We start from the raw sequence: 14,589 nt of genomic DNA, 5'->3' as shown, positions 1-14,589 counted from the left end.
TATGTTATGTCTCAAACTTACTTACGAGACTAGTATTTATCAGTGACACAGCTTATGTAGCTAGTTACCCTGATTACAATACATACAGTGGTCTAGGTGCATAGTAGGTGCTTGAAAGGGTGGGGTTATCCTAAAAGGAACAAACACACAGAAAGATCCCCCAGCACACTGCTATAGCCAGCAAAAGACCTGCCATTTCTATTGTAGATAAAAATGCAAAAGTCTTAGTTGCACACATTTGCAAATGTATGTTAAAGCCACCCGCCACTCCACGGCTCTTTTGCTAATAGGGTGGTCCTAACTCTAAACAATGAGAGTCCCATATATTGGGCCATACATATGTGTTTTTAAATTGAGAGCTAACTTACCAGGAGGAACCCCAAAAGCCTCCAAACAGCAATCCAATGCCAGCACTCCTCCTCAGCTACTGACACCAATGTGCCTCTCAGACAAATACAGAAGTGGAAGTTGCTCAATCAATTTATAGGCTCATAGCTCATATTTGGGCCATAAATATGTGGGTCATAGTATCCGGACAGTACCATAACATGTTATCTGACATGCTGATCTTATCTGTAGTTGGGACACTCAGGATTCTCTATTAAGTTAAATTTAATATTAACTTCTGGTTTACTTATAATGACTTCACATGTACTGTAATGGACCAGAGACTGAATTGGAGGCCAGTAGCAAGATGGTCACAAGAGGATAGAATAATAAAGAGTGGTCAATGGTAGCCAGATTTGGTACAGAGTGAAGCAAATAAAGCAAGTTCAGACAGAGGTATAGTTGAGGACAATCCAAGGTCGATACACAAATAGTGGATAACTGGTGGTAGAATGCAGCAACAGGAACTAGATTACTGGCTGGAGCACAATAATCTGGCAAGGAAGACAGCAACAGGCAAGGCTTATATAGGAAGTCAGATGCTGAAGCTAGATTATGCTGGAACATTAGAAGAACAGTTTAACTGAGCTAGAACACAAAGTACAGACATGTAACTGTCCAGCAGCCAAAATAGCTCAGTGGGCAGAGGCAGACGTTTCAAGTTCAAATCATGAAATTAGCTCTCAATTTAAAAACACATAAGTATGGCCCAAATATATGGGACTCTCATTGTTTAGAGTTAGGACCACCCTATTAGCAAAAGCGCCGTGGAGTGGCAGGTGGCTTTAACATACATTTGCAAATGTGTGCAACTAAGACTTTTGCATTTTTATCGACAGTAGAAATGGCAGATCTGTTGCTGGCTATAGCAGTGTGCTGGGGAATCTTTCTGCGTGTTTGTTCCTTTTAGGATAACCCCACCCTTTCAAGCACCTGCTATAGCCTATAAATTGATTGAGCAACTTCCAGTTCTTTATTTGTCTGAGAGGCATGTTGGTGTCAGTAGCTGAGGAGGAGTGCTGACATTGGATTTCTATTTGGAGGCTTCTGGGGTACCTCTTTGGTAAGCTAGTTCTCAATTTAAAAACACATATGTATGGCCCAAATGTATGGAACTCTCATTGTTTAGAGTTAGGACCACCCTATTAGCAAAAGCGCTGTGGAGTGGCAGATGGCTTTAACATACATTTGCAAATGTGTGCAACTAAGACTTTTGCATTTTTATCTACAGTAGAAATGGCAGATCTGTTGCTGTCTATAGCAGTGTGCTGGGGGATCTTTCTGCCAGCACCGGCTTTGCCAGATTATGGCAAGCCTTTCACGTTATTTTGTCATGAAGTCAGTGTACATGTACAAGAGGTACTGACACAGATACATGGTCGCAAGCTAAGGTCACTTGCATACTACTCTGCACAATTACACCCAGTACTACCAGCAGCACCCACCTGTGTAAAAGCAATAAGCTGCAGCTGCTTTAGTGGTTGAAAAGAGTATAGATTGTTGAAGTCGTATAATTGGATGAACGAAAGTATATTGGTTTAATATTGGTTTGCCGTGCGTATTGCGAAGTGTACGCCACGTAACACGTGGCGTGATGCGATCTCACTGTAAAATACGCACGCACACACTCGCATTACAACATTTAGTTATTTATATAATTTCATATTGGTTCAGTTACACTGTAATTCAGGAGCAGATAGTATTTGGTTTATTATTAGTCTATATATATATATATATATATATATATATATATATATATATATAGTGATTATATGTACATTGTAGTGTTATTAAAGGTTTAGGTTATAGGAAAGGTGTCATGCCTGATATCATATTGATCCCCTAATCATCAGCAGCTGTCCGGTGCAGTCGGCGAAGAGATCGCACATTGCATACTTTAGTTATTGATATTAGGGAATAATCCTTTGTATGATGCTGGCTATGAAAGGAGCAGACCCCTGGAGAGACGACCCCCACCTTTGGATTCCTTAGATTGAATCAACCTATGATCTGTTTACACTGGACCCACCCAACGTCTGGACCTATAGAAACAATCTACGTCATCTCTATTGTTCAAGTGTAACACTGTACTGTATATAATCATAGCTGCACACACCCTGGCCCTCAGTCAACTCTGACACAGTATTCTAAACAGATATGCTGTCCACCGGGTCCCGTGGGTGCGCAGCGTGCGCAAGCGATTGCATTGGTATGTATGTAACTTTTGGTATTGGCTGTGCTGTACTGTACTTTATCATAATATAATAATGTATTGAATTGTTGATTATTTACATCTGCTAAAATAAACCACCATGTGCTTTGGAAACACATACAATTGATTGGGCAATGCTTATTTTAAAACGATAGAATTACTTTAGTAAGATATTGTGCTAGGACACCCAGTTACCTTAACGGTACCGCACGCTGTGACAAAAACCAAGCACAAATGTGGTGGTCGAAACGGATGGGATTTCCTTCCCTTACCTTGTCCTCCAGACACGAGTCAGGTTCTTTTCTGTTCCGATATGCGGTGGTCAGGGGATAAATACTTCAATGAAAGGGACAAGGATTGGTCAAACAACTTGGGTTTATTAACAATGCGGTAAGGATAATTTTGGTAAGCCACCGCGCCACTGACCCCTTCAGCTTAATGGTAATGACAAAATAATCGTTTGATCAGCATAGAGCACAATAGCATTTAACATATAATATACACCTGGTGAGTATAAAGCACAATAGCAATAACATCTTCAATATCAATAAATCAATTTTTAGGTAAATCACTTAACATTAACATTCATCTAAAACATTTGGTGCAACAATATTATTCCTGGTAACGTTACCATATTTTACACTCAGTCCTGGGTTGAACTGTGCACAGGAATTTTGTAGTGTTTAAATATCCTGCAGAGGTTTCCAGAAGGGTTAATAATCCCGATTAAGTCTCTGTACTTTCTCTCTTAAAGGTGGATGTTAAACTGTAGGCAGTGTTAAAGATTATAACTAAACACAGGACTGTTGCTCAATTCAGTCACAAGATGGCGCTGTTCTCTCATCACTCTTCCCTCTGACGCTGGGGTGTGTGCAGTACACTGCAGGCTAGGATTTTACCTTGAAAAGGTTCTGCAGTTCGTGGAGACTGTGTTGGACGCCCCACTGTGTGTCCCCAGCCGTTCTCCAGCCGTGTGTGCCGGCAATGTCACCAATTGCAGCAGCAGATCAGTCTCTCATGTCAGCTTCTTGTTGCTATATCACACACTCCTCCTTCCTGCACATCCTCCTGGGTACATCCTTTCAGTTCAACTGTCAACTGTCATTCCCACTGTGTCTTCCTCAGCCTCTAGTAACCCCTTGTAGCCCTGCATTTTAAAAGCGTCTATGTACTTCCTCTGTGCTGTTTAATAGGGCTTTGGGGCACCACACAAACAAAACATTTGTTACCGGCCAGATTTGCTGAATATGAAGATATACAGCACAATGGACATTCCCTTCTATTGTGAAATAAGAGACATATAACACTTGCCGAGAGCAGTGTGTATTTTCTTCCTCCCTTTCCTTTTATCCTTCCCTAAGAAATCCATAGTTAGAAGACAAAAAGGAAGCACAAGAGGCCCCAGAGCCTCTCATGTTCATGGATATATATTAAGATCTTCAGACAAGGGGAATCTGAGTAAAATGTATTTTACAAGTATTTTAAAGGTCCAAGGGACACCAGAGAGGGAAGTTCATTGATATTAGCAGAAGGAATATAGATTGCACGTTATGTTCCTTTGCTGTAGGCTGTGGATGTGTACTAGTCTAGAAAGGAAAGCCAGATCTGAAAGAACCAGACTCATTCTAATAGTAATGTAAAGATCATTATACATAATTAGAAAATTCTAATATGAAAGTTTAAACGAACCAAATAAAGAAAAGAGCAACCCATGACTGTAGGGGTTCAGAAAGAATTGGAATCACTTTATTTGGAGGGGAGGGATACGGGACAAAAACTTTACCGGCTGATGTATGAAATAAGGCAGCATTAGTATAGCACTTACAAATCTTTGCTCCTGGAAAAAGATTATGGATTCCCAGGTGCACCTGCTCCTTTTGAAAATTGCAGAGAGATTGAGAGTGGCAAAAAAATTAATAGCAGCCTTCACTGACTCCCAGAGTCATTTACAAGAGTCTTAGGTGAGTATTTTCAGAGTGGTGGAATCGTACCATGCTGACATGTTTCAGAGAAAGGTTTGGTATAAAGAAAAGATGGCCCAATTCTTGGAGGCAACTCCTAAACTTGATACTGATCATTTGAATTTCTCCACCTTGATAGCACAATTAATGGTGGAAGGAGTTAAGGAGGCTATTGACAACTTGCATCAAAAGAAGGCGGTGTAACAGCCGAATTTTATAAAAAATGTAAAGACCTCCATCCTCCAATTCTGGTGGATGTGTATATAATCTGTTTTGAAAAGCGCTGGATGATGCAGTCCATGAGGCATCCAGCATATCGATATCAGCAATTCGAGGCCAATAACCCTCTTGAATATCGATATGAAGATTGTTGCAAAAATCTTGTTTTCTAAATTAGTGTGTCTGTCCCCAGTACTATTATCAGGCTCTCAGTTTGGTACAGGAAAATGGTTGAACATCTCTGGAATAGTTATCACAATAAGAGAGATGTTTGAGAGATGCAAAACCATTGGGTGTGAGAAGTATATTGTTGGTCTAGACGAGGGGTGTCCAACCTTTTAGCTTCCCTGGGCCACATTGGCAGACGACGAGTTGGTTTGGGCCGCACATAAGATACACTAACAACAACGATAGCTGATCATCCAAAGCAAAAAACCATAGAAAACATAGTTAACATATATATATATATATATATATATATATATATATATATATATATATATATGAGAAAAAAATTGATATATATATATATATATATATATATATATATATAGATATCCCTTTTTTTTCAAATCCCTCTATACTTACCTTTCATTTGCCCTGTTCAAAAAATCCTCTCTAGTTATTATAATATAATCACTTTTTGTATTGTTTCGATGCAATATCATTTAAGCCAGGCATTGTATATCAGGGTGCAATGACCAGGCCTGCGGTACCCAGGGCCTGATCAACCACTAGGCTGACCAGGCTGCAGCCTGGGGCGCTGAGTCCTGGGGGGCGCAGCGCAGCACACTAGCAAGCTGTTTTTTTTTATTTTTTGTTTTTTTATTCAAATGCCGGCGATCAGCTTCTTTCTCCTCTGATGGGGCCGCCCCTGTCCACAAGGGGGCGGTCCCGCATGTTCCTATACCCAATCATGCAGCTAACAGCATCTGATGCTGTTAGCTGCTGCTGTTAGTCAGTATATTGCTTAGTGTGGTCACGTGAGATCTCACATCTCACGTGACCACACTAATCACAGAGAGCGCGCCCGCAGTGACAGTGCAGCTAACAGTGTCGGATGCTGTTAGCTGTGTGTGAAGATGACAGAAGCGTCGGCTGGTGAGAGGAGGAACAGAAGACAGCAAGGTAAGTGCAGCTTGTTAAATATCAGGGGGGGGAGACACATCGGATGTAGAGGGGGGGAGATGACTGGGGGGACTAATGAACTGGCTAATGTGGCTAACGAGGGGGGTCTTATAAATTGGACATGGGGGGATTAATGAACTGGCTAGTATGGATTGGATAGGGGGGATTAATGGAGTGAAAATGGAGAGGTAATGAACTGATTAGAGGGGGGTTTATGAATTGGATGGGGGGATTAGTGGAATGGCTAGGGGGGATTAATGAAGTGCAAATGGGGATTAATGAACTGGCTAAAGAGGGTGCTTATGAATTGGATAGGGGGGCTTATGAATTGGATGGAGCGGGTTAATGAAATAGCTAGGGGAGAGGATTAATGAAGTGAAAATTGGGAGGTAATGAACTGGCTAGAGGGGGGTTAATGAATTCGATAGGGGGGATTAATGAAATGGCAATAGGGAGGTAATGAACTGGCTACAAGGGGGGGTTAATGAATTGGATAGGGGGGTCATACACTGTCTGTTGCGGGTCGATAGGGGGGATGAATTAGCTGGTGGCGGAGGTGATGAAATAGCTTGTGGGGGAAGGATCTCTGTATTGTGTGGCGGTGATGTGGATGCTGACTGTGGTTTCAGCGGTCACTAGAATACTAAATACTAGATAGACAGGGCTGGTAAATGTTACTATATGAGTGTAAATAAATTTCATATATTTTATTGTCTATGTCTGTACTAGGGGGTTGTTTTGTATCATTCAGGGTTTGTTAAAATTTGGCACTATAATACAATTTTTGCACATTTTAAATACAGGACTCCCAAGTTTTCAGAAGCCAGGCAACGGACAACGCTCCAAGAACAAGCAAAAGAGAACACCAGGTAGTCTACGCTGCAAGATCAGATAAGAGAGGAAGTGCATAATGAAGTGTGTTTTATGTATTAATTAATGTTTTACAATGTTGTTTACATATATCTATATATATATATATATATATATTTTTTTTTAATTTACCCACACATTGGTGCGGGGGGGCGGTAACCAGTGTAGTAGCCTAGGGCGGCTGTGACCCTTAATCAGGCACTGGCGGTACCTGACATATACACCACTGTGACCCCAAATTGTCACCTGTTTTGATAATTACACCACTATGTTAGCTAAGGGATAACAACTTATAATGGGCCAGAGAGAATAATATATAATGCCCCATTAGTAATACAAGTAGAAGTATGTAGCAGGGAGATAAGGTCCATGATGCTCCAGGACCAGGTGACTTTTATTCACTTGTCAGCGTCCCTTGAAATAATAAAAAAAATCCCCCTTAACTTACCTTTTAATCGGCTTGTTCTCCTGTCCTCTTCTCTTCTTTTTTCCAATTCTGTGCTGCTGATTGTTCTTCTCGCGCGGGTGTCTTCTCTGTGCTGAGCTGCGCAATGGATGTTGGGCGTGATGACATCACGCCCGACATTCATTGCGAGCGCCGCACGGAGGAGGAGACAAGGGAGGGAGCCGGAGTACTAGCTGACGTGACCGCGTGACCGCAAGGTAAGTAGTTTCTTTTCTTTCTTTTTTTTGCAGGATTTTTTTTTCCATTAAGAGCGCTGCCCCCTTGCCACAACCAAAACTCCTTCTGGGCCACATTTACAGGCGTGCGGGGCCGCATGCGGCCCGCGTGCCGGGGGTTGGACAACCCTGGTCTAGACCTTTGATAAAGTACACTATACCGGGACAATTTGCTGATTAGCTAAAAACTTTGTTTAAGGAGGCAGCTTTTCTTTGATTAATGGCTGGCAGGGTGACGCTTTCAGAGTTGAGGCTGGGGTGAGGCAGTTTTTACCCTTTGAGTATACTCTTGTATATATCTTGTATACTCTTTGCCATTGACCCATTCCTGAAGTCATTACAAGTTTGTGGTTTTTTGGGGGGTACCGGTCCCCTACTTACCTCTGTAGTCTCATATGCGGATGATGTGACTGTAATGGTGTCTGAGCCACGTGAGGACCAGATGTTATCTGCGGCCATCAGAAGCTATTTAGGGGTCTCTAGTCAGCCTTGAAAAGAGTGAAACTTTCTGGACACTGCAAGGTGGTCTTGATTTTGTTCTGCCTAAATTTGCAGAGACATCCTTCCATATTAAGATCTTATAGGTGAAATTTGGCAAGGAAGATATTGCCAAGTTAAATTGGGAGGAGAAGTTGGAAATTGTAAATTGGAAATGCAAAGGTTCTGTGGTGAAAAACTAAAGGTTGACTCTCTGTCTATACCAATCTGATTATAACAATTTTAAAATATTGCTATTGGCATACAAGAACAAGTGTATCGATCAACCATGACCTTTTCCTGTATTTGAAGGCCATAAATCTAATTTTATCAGAACTGAGGTGGATTATGTCTTTAGAAAAATAGGAAGTATGTCAAATTTTGGGAAGGTATTTATCTAAACGAATAACTTTCTTGTTGATCACCCATGTCTACCAACAGCTATGGAATTTTAAGTCAAAGTGTGTCACAGTTCTTTTTTACAGCAATTAATTAACACATCACACACCAGCATTTAAAGGGTTAATATGCTCAAGCAAAATTCTTCATAAAAGACTTTTATACTCCATTATTGTATCAAGTACAAAACTTATTACATTTTGGATTTCATATACAAAAGTACAGAGAATTTGGATACAATAAAAAAAGAACATATAATAAATGACATAAAAAATAAATGCAATACAGTTATAAAAACAAATGGGATGAAATGACACAGAATACAATTTACGTATCATAATCTCTATGCCTGAAGCAAGGCAGAATCAAATGGATAATACTTCAATTAGATTGAGTCCCAAGAGATGACAATTTGTCCTATCACAAAGGGCATTCAGAGGGGCAGTGTATATACTAATGTGGGGAGAAAATGCCCCCTGGGTGTTAATTATAGGTTGTCCAAAAATACTCCAAAGTTTTGACCTACCATAACTTTATTCGAACATATCCGAGACATAACTCCCCCTTCAATAAACCAGCAATAACGACCGCACAACTATAGTCAAGTCCATAAATATTGGGACATCGACACAATTCTCATATTTTGGGCTCTCTACACCACCACAATGGATTTGAAATTAAACGAACAAGATGTGCTTTAACCTCAGACTTGCAGCTTTAATTTGAGGGTATTTACATCCAAATCAGGGGAATAGTGTAGGAAGTACAACGGTTTCTATATGTGCCTTACACTTTTTAAGGGACCAAAAGTAATGGTACAAACTAAACAATCCTACATCAAACTTTTCCTTTTTAATACTTTGCTGCAAATCCTTTGCAGTCAATTACAGCCTGAAGTCTGGAATGCATAGACATCACCAGACGCTGGGTTTCATCTCTGGTGATGCTCTGCCAGGCCTCTACTGCAATTGTCTTCAGTTCCTGCTTGTTCTTGAGGCATTTTCCCTTCAGTTTTGTCTTCATCAAGTGAAATGCATACTCAGTCGGATTCAGATCAGGTGATTGACTTGGCCATTGCATAACATTCCACTAAAATGCATAGCGGGGAAGCTTTCCCCAAATAACACATCCTGTGACATAACCTTTACCAAACCACATAAAGACACGGACACCAAATTAAAGTTGGAATGAATGACGGTATTTATTAATATTTAAACTAATAGGACTGTAAGGCGGACGAGAGCAGGGCAGTCAGGAACGCAAACCCAATAAAGGTGGAAAAGTCAGACCATAGTACCACCAACCCAGGATCATACCTTATCTATTGGCCGGTTCTAAGATCAAGTCTAACGGCAAGACTACGCCCCCTATTAACTCCGCCAGTATAAACCATACAAAACTGGCCCAATGGTCCTCCTAACATACGGACCAACCATGGTATGACACCATAACTACAGAGGGGTAGTGACCTATGACAAGATCACCCGAGCACCATATGCACAGTTACAGACTGCACTGCTCTCCTACTCTAACCAATTACAACTCCAGAATTACCCCAGAAATTGCAGGTAGGGCGGGAGGAATCCGGAAGCAGGAAGAACTATATCCTCTGAACACTGACTTATAACTGTGTATAAGTCCCAACCCCTTCCTGCTCCCATTGGCTGAAAATCCAGGAATCCACAGATCATAGGTTCTTTGGCAAGTCACTCACCCGCATGATTTTAACTGCGTTTAGTCTAATGGACACACTTCTCTTGTTAGCCTTAAAAAGCTCTTTGGTTGCTTTTGCAGTATGGTACCCTCAAATACCCTCAAATTAAAGCTGAAAGTCTGCAGTTAGTATCATTTCAAATCCACTGTGGTGGTGTATAGAGCCAAAAATATGGGAATTGTGTCGATGTCCCAATATTTATGGATTTGACTGTACATATCATATATGATGGAGTTACAGCAATATCAAATATTCTGAAAGATATGTGACTACTGTTGTTTTCCTGTACAGTTGTTATCTATATTCACAACCCTTGCACATTTTTTTCTCTCTAAATACTGGTGGCAGTCATATTTCCAACAGAAGAAATACTGACACTTGTCCTTCTGACATGTAAATGCAGACAGGCTAAATGCCAGTATTTTAATTTCCCCAATACAGATAAAATACAGACATTGTGATTGCCGACAATGAAAATTACGACATTAAAACGGCAGTGCCAGCAGGTCCGGAGGCTATACAACTACTGGTCATGCTGACAGTAAACAGTGTTAAAAATAAATAAATAAATTTTAAAAAAAGTGTGCCGCCCCCGTCCCCAGTCATAATAATCCTAGTGTTGCCAGCTGGTTGGAGGAAAATCAGGGGGACAATCAGTGTGGGGCCCCCCCAATTTTCTTCCAGACAGCCCTAGGCTTAGCCATTCAGGGATCGTTGCACCATAGCAGGTGAACCCACAGTAGGGGTCCCCCCCACCATGATGCCAACCAGCCCCATTCTGATCATCACGGAGCTGGATTCCCAAGGGAGTTGGGGACTGCAAAAAAAATGCACTATGGTGCTTCCCACACCACTGGGCGGTGGGTGTGGGGTAATAAATGGTTTTTGCCTACCCATTACACACGGACAGTATATGTCATCACGCACTGTCCAACAGCCTGCAGAGCAAGCCAGGAGCTCAAATCTTGCAAGACTCAGAGCTTCTCTGCTCATCCTGCAAGATGTTTTCTACTTTGATGTCACCAGCATGTAGGTAAGTACAGGTGGGCTGGGGAGGAGTTTCATAATGTGTCTTGGGGGGGTTATATTTTGTATTGTGGGGTATTGTAATATGTCTTGGGTGGGTCATAATGTGTCTGGGGGGTGGCATAATAATATAACTGGGTGGTTGCATGATATGTCTGAGAGGTGGTGTGTATGTGGGGTGGCGTGCTAAGTCTCAGGGCTGGTGTGACGTATCTGGGGTGCAGCATGGTGTAATGCGTGTTGTGGCAGGGGGTGGCATGATGCAAGATGTGGTAGTGGGCAGCGTGATATAGCTGAGGGGTGGTTTGATACGTGATGTAACTGAGGGGTGGCGTGATGTAGCTGAGGGGTGGCGTGATGTGTGTGGGGGTGGCGTGATGTAGCTGAGGGGTGGTGTGATGCTTGATGTAGTTGAGGGGTGTGTGTATGTATGTATTATATACTGCGTGATCTGTGTTATGTACGGTGTTCACGTATTGCTTGGTTTTTCATATTTACATTTTCCACCAAGTCCCAACATTAAAGGATCCATGCAAGAATCCAGTACCAGGTTATGAAAGTTGCAATAATAGGCATGTGAGAGTAACACCATTGAAATAAATAATGGGGGAATTCAATTAGCCATGAAGTATCTCCAGAATGTCCGCGAGACACTTTGAGGCAGAGATTTGACAGAAATCTCCTCCCATATTCTCTCGTATCTCTATGGGGTGCAAGGGAAAAGGAGCAGAGATTTCTACCATAATTGTCGTCAATGTGTGCTGCGTGATGTCTGCGTGTCAAATCACCGGCAAATGAATCTCCGTCAATATGTCATGTCCAAAGAAGTACAGCCACACCCCATGTTGATCACACCATCAACACTATGCAGCGGGATACAGCACTCTTACTTATCACCTGTGGAGGGGGGGCAAAAAGTTGCTTGGGCCCCAAATTCCTCTTGCCGACCCTGGCTACAGGTCCCAGCAAGCCCTGGCTGCCATGAACAGTCTGGGCATGCCGTTTCAGCCCGAGTTGCCACCTAATTCGGTTCACCCTGAGTTGCCGCCTAATTCGGTTCAGCCCGAGTTGACACTTAGTGCTGCCCAATCTGAGGCTTCTCCCTGTGCTGCCGGCTCTGTGGCTTCTCATTGTGCTGCCTGCTCTGAAGTTTCTCACTGTGCTGTCCGCTCTGAGGCTTCTCACTGTGCTGTCCAGTTCGGGCCTCCTGCCAAGTCGTCCGTCCTGTCCAGACCTCCTGCTAAGTCGTCCACCCAGTCCGTGCCTCCTGCCAAGTCGTCCGCCCAGTTCGGGCCTCCTGCCATGTCGTTCGCCCAGTCTGGGTCCTCTTCCATGTGTGCCCTGTGCAGGTTCTCCTCCAATTGTGCCCAGTCAGGGTCCTCCTCCAAGTGTTGCAAAACAGAGGTATGGGTATCTGCACCTCTATAGAACATGTGTGAGATGGCTGCCTGGATATGGGAGAAGTGGGGAATGAGGGGCTCTAACCCATCCAGAAAGAGCTATACAGAAGTTTTTCCAAAGCGCCTGTTAGTGTGTAGGGAATGGAAGCAGAGAGTTGAAATCTAGTATAGTAAAGCAACAAAACAATATATTGAAGATAAGCAGGTAAAAAATTCTGGATGTATCAAAACCAAAACCAAATTTAAACAAAATAGTCCAATAAAAAAACCAAGAGGCTAGCTCCATCAGACACACATACTCCAAATCTCCCCTCATAAACAAGGTCCCAAGTTGAAGAACACAGAGGAGGATCTATAAACCCCTAGACCCAAGGAATATTTCTTCCTCACACATACCAAGTACACCCAGGGGGGACTGTAATTCCTATATTCCGTTCCACAACAACTGGCTACGGAATATACCGAAGGGCCAGTTCACAAGACTTAGGCGTAATTGTTCCAAGCTGGAACAGTATGAACTACAGGCCATAACACTTTAAAATAGATTTTTTGAAAGGGATTTTGAAACGCAACTAGTTGAACAAGCTTACACTGAGATGCGGGAAACCAACAGGGACAGTCTCTTTACAAAACATGATACTGGGCCTCAGGATGCCTCCATACAACTCCAGTTAGTACGAGGTATAGCAAAGACGCTAAAAAAGTTGAATACATCATAAGGAAACATTGGGGGATACTATTTTGTGAAGATCAACTAAAAGAACTACTACCAGATAAACCCAAGTTTGTTTACAAAAAGGCAGACAGCCTTAAAAACAGATTGGTCAAGAGCAGTATCTAAACTAACACTCAGAACAACACAAACACTTGGCTAGAGGAGAACACTAGTGGCTTTTACTACTGTAACCGTTGCTACACCTGCAACACCTACCCTAACATAAGCACCAAACCTATCCTAACTTTTAAGTCAAATGTGACAGTTGAGGTACAAAAGATTCATGATAAACTTACCTGTGACAGTAAGGGCTGCATTTACTTGCTAGAATGTCCATGTGGTAGGCAATACGTGAGAAGAACCATTTGCAGCCTACACATTAGGATTTCTGAGGATCAGAGGAACATTTGGACGGGACTCGAGACGCACAGTGTCTCAAATAACTTTGCAAGACATCATGGAAAAGATCCCTCATTGCTGAAGTTTATGGTGATATTTAAAGTCCCGAAAGCATGGAGAGGAAAAGACTATATGGTCATATATCTAGGGAACAAAGTAAACGGATTTGCAACCTCAAAACCCTTACACCAAATGGTCTTAACATTGATTTTGAGTTGGCCAGCTTTCTCTTGAATCTCGCTTATGTAATTAATATACCAGACCTTCCTTCACTCTGTATGTATATGGGCTTGTTACATATGTGAGTTTTTTTCATCCAGCCCTATACAATGTGGCCATCAAAAGTCATCATATTGTTTTATTTTGGTGAAATTTTATTTATTGGACCTATGGTCTGACAAATAAACGATCATCCAGAGACTTTATGCACTTCTGTGTATTTCTTAAATGAGGCCATGAACATTTAGCTCTGAGCCAACTTTTCTATAACCCTGTGCAATCATTACGTCAACAAGATATTTCTTGTCAGCACGATAGAGGATTCACGAATTACCTGGGATTACAGAGTCTTTACCTACAGCTGTGTGTCTAGGTGAACAGCCAATCAGAAGTTAGGAAACATCATGCTATCTCACTGATAAGGATCAGAGATGAGCACAGTTTGCAAATATCCCTGAGGAAGCCAATTAATTTGGTGAAACGCCTAGGTGCATGCGCATCTTTAACCACCCGATGTCGGGACGTGAAAACATTTGGAGGCAGAACCATCAGCGGTTTGCATCAGATGAGCTGTTCGTGGATCTGAGACTGGGGAACACACCTAGAATGGGTATTAATTGCCAGTTTGGATCCTGACGTGCACCAGCTACTTCCTACCTTTCCATGGACTGACACACCAGCTGTATTGAGGTATTTTTCACTTCTCTATGCTTTATCTGTACACTTACCTTACGATAAACCCACAGGGAGAATTGTGACAGCCTGCTTCAGTATATCGATTG

This window comes from Mixophyes fleayi, chromosome 2 (genome assembly GCF_038048845.1).
Source record: "Mixophyes fleayi isolate aMixFle1 chromosome 2, aMixFle1.hap1, whole genome shotgun sequence".
Taxonomy (NCBI): domain Eukaryota; kingdom Metazoa; phylum Chordata; class Amphibia; order Anura; family Limnodynastidae; genus Mixophyes; species Mixophyes fleayi.
Note: the sequence above shows the minus strand (reverse complement) of the source record.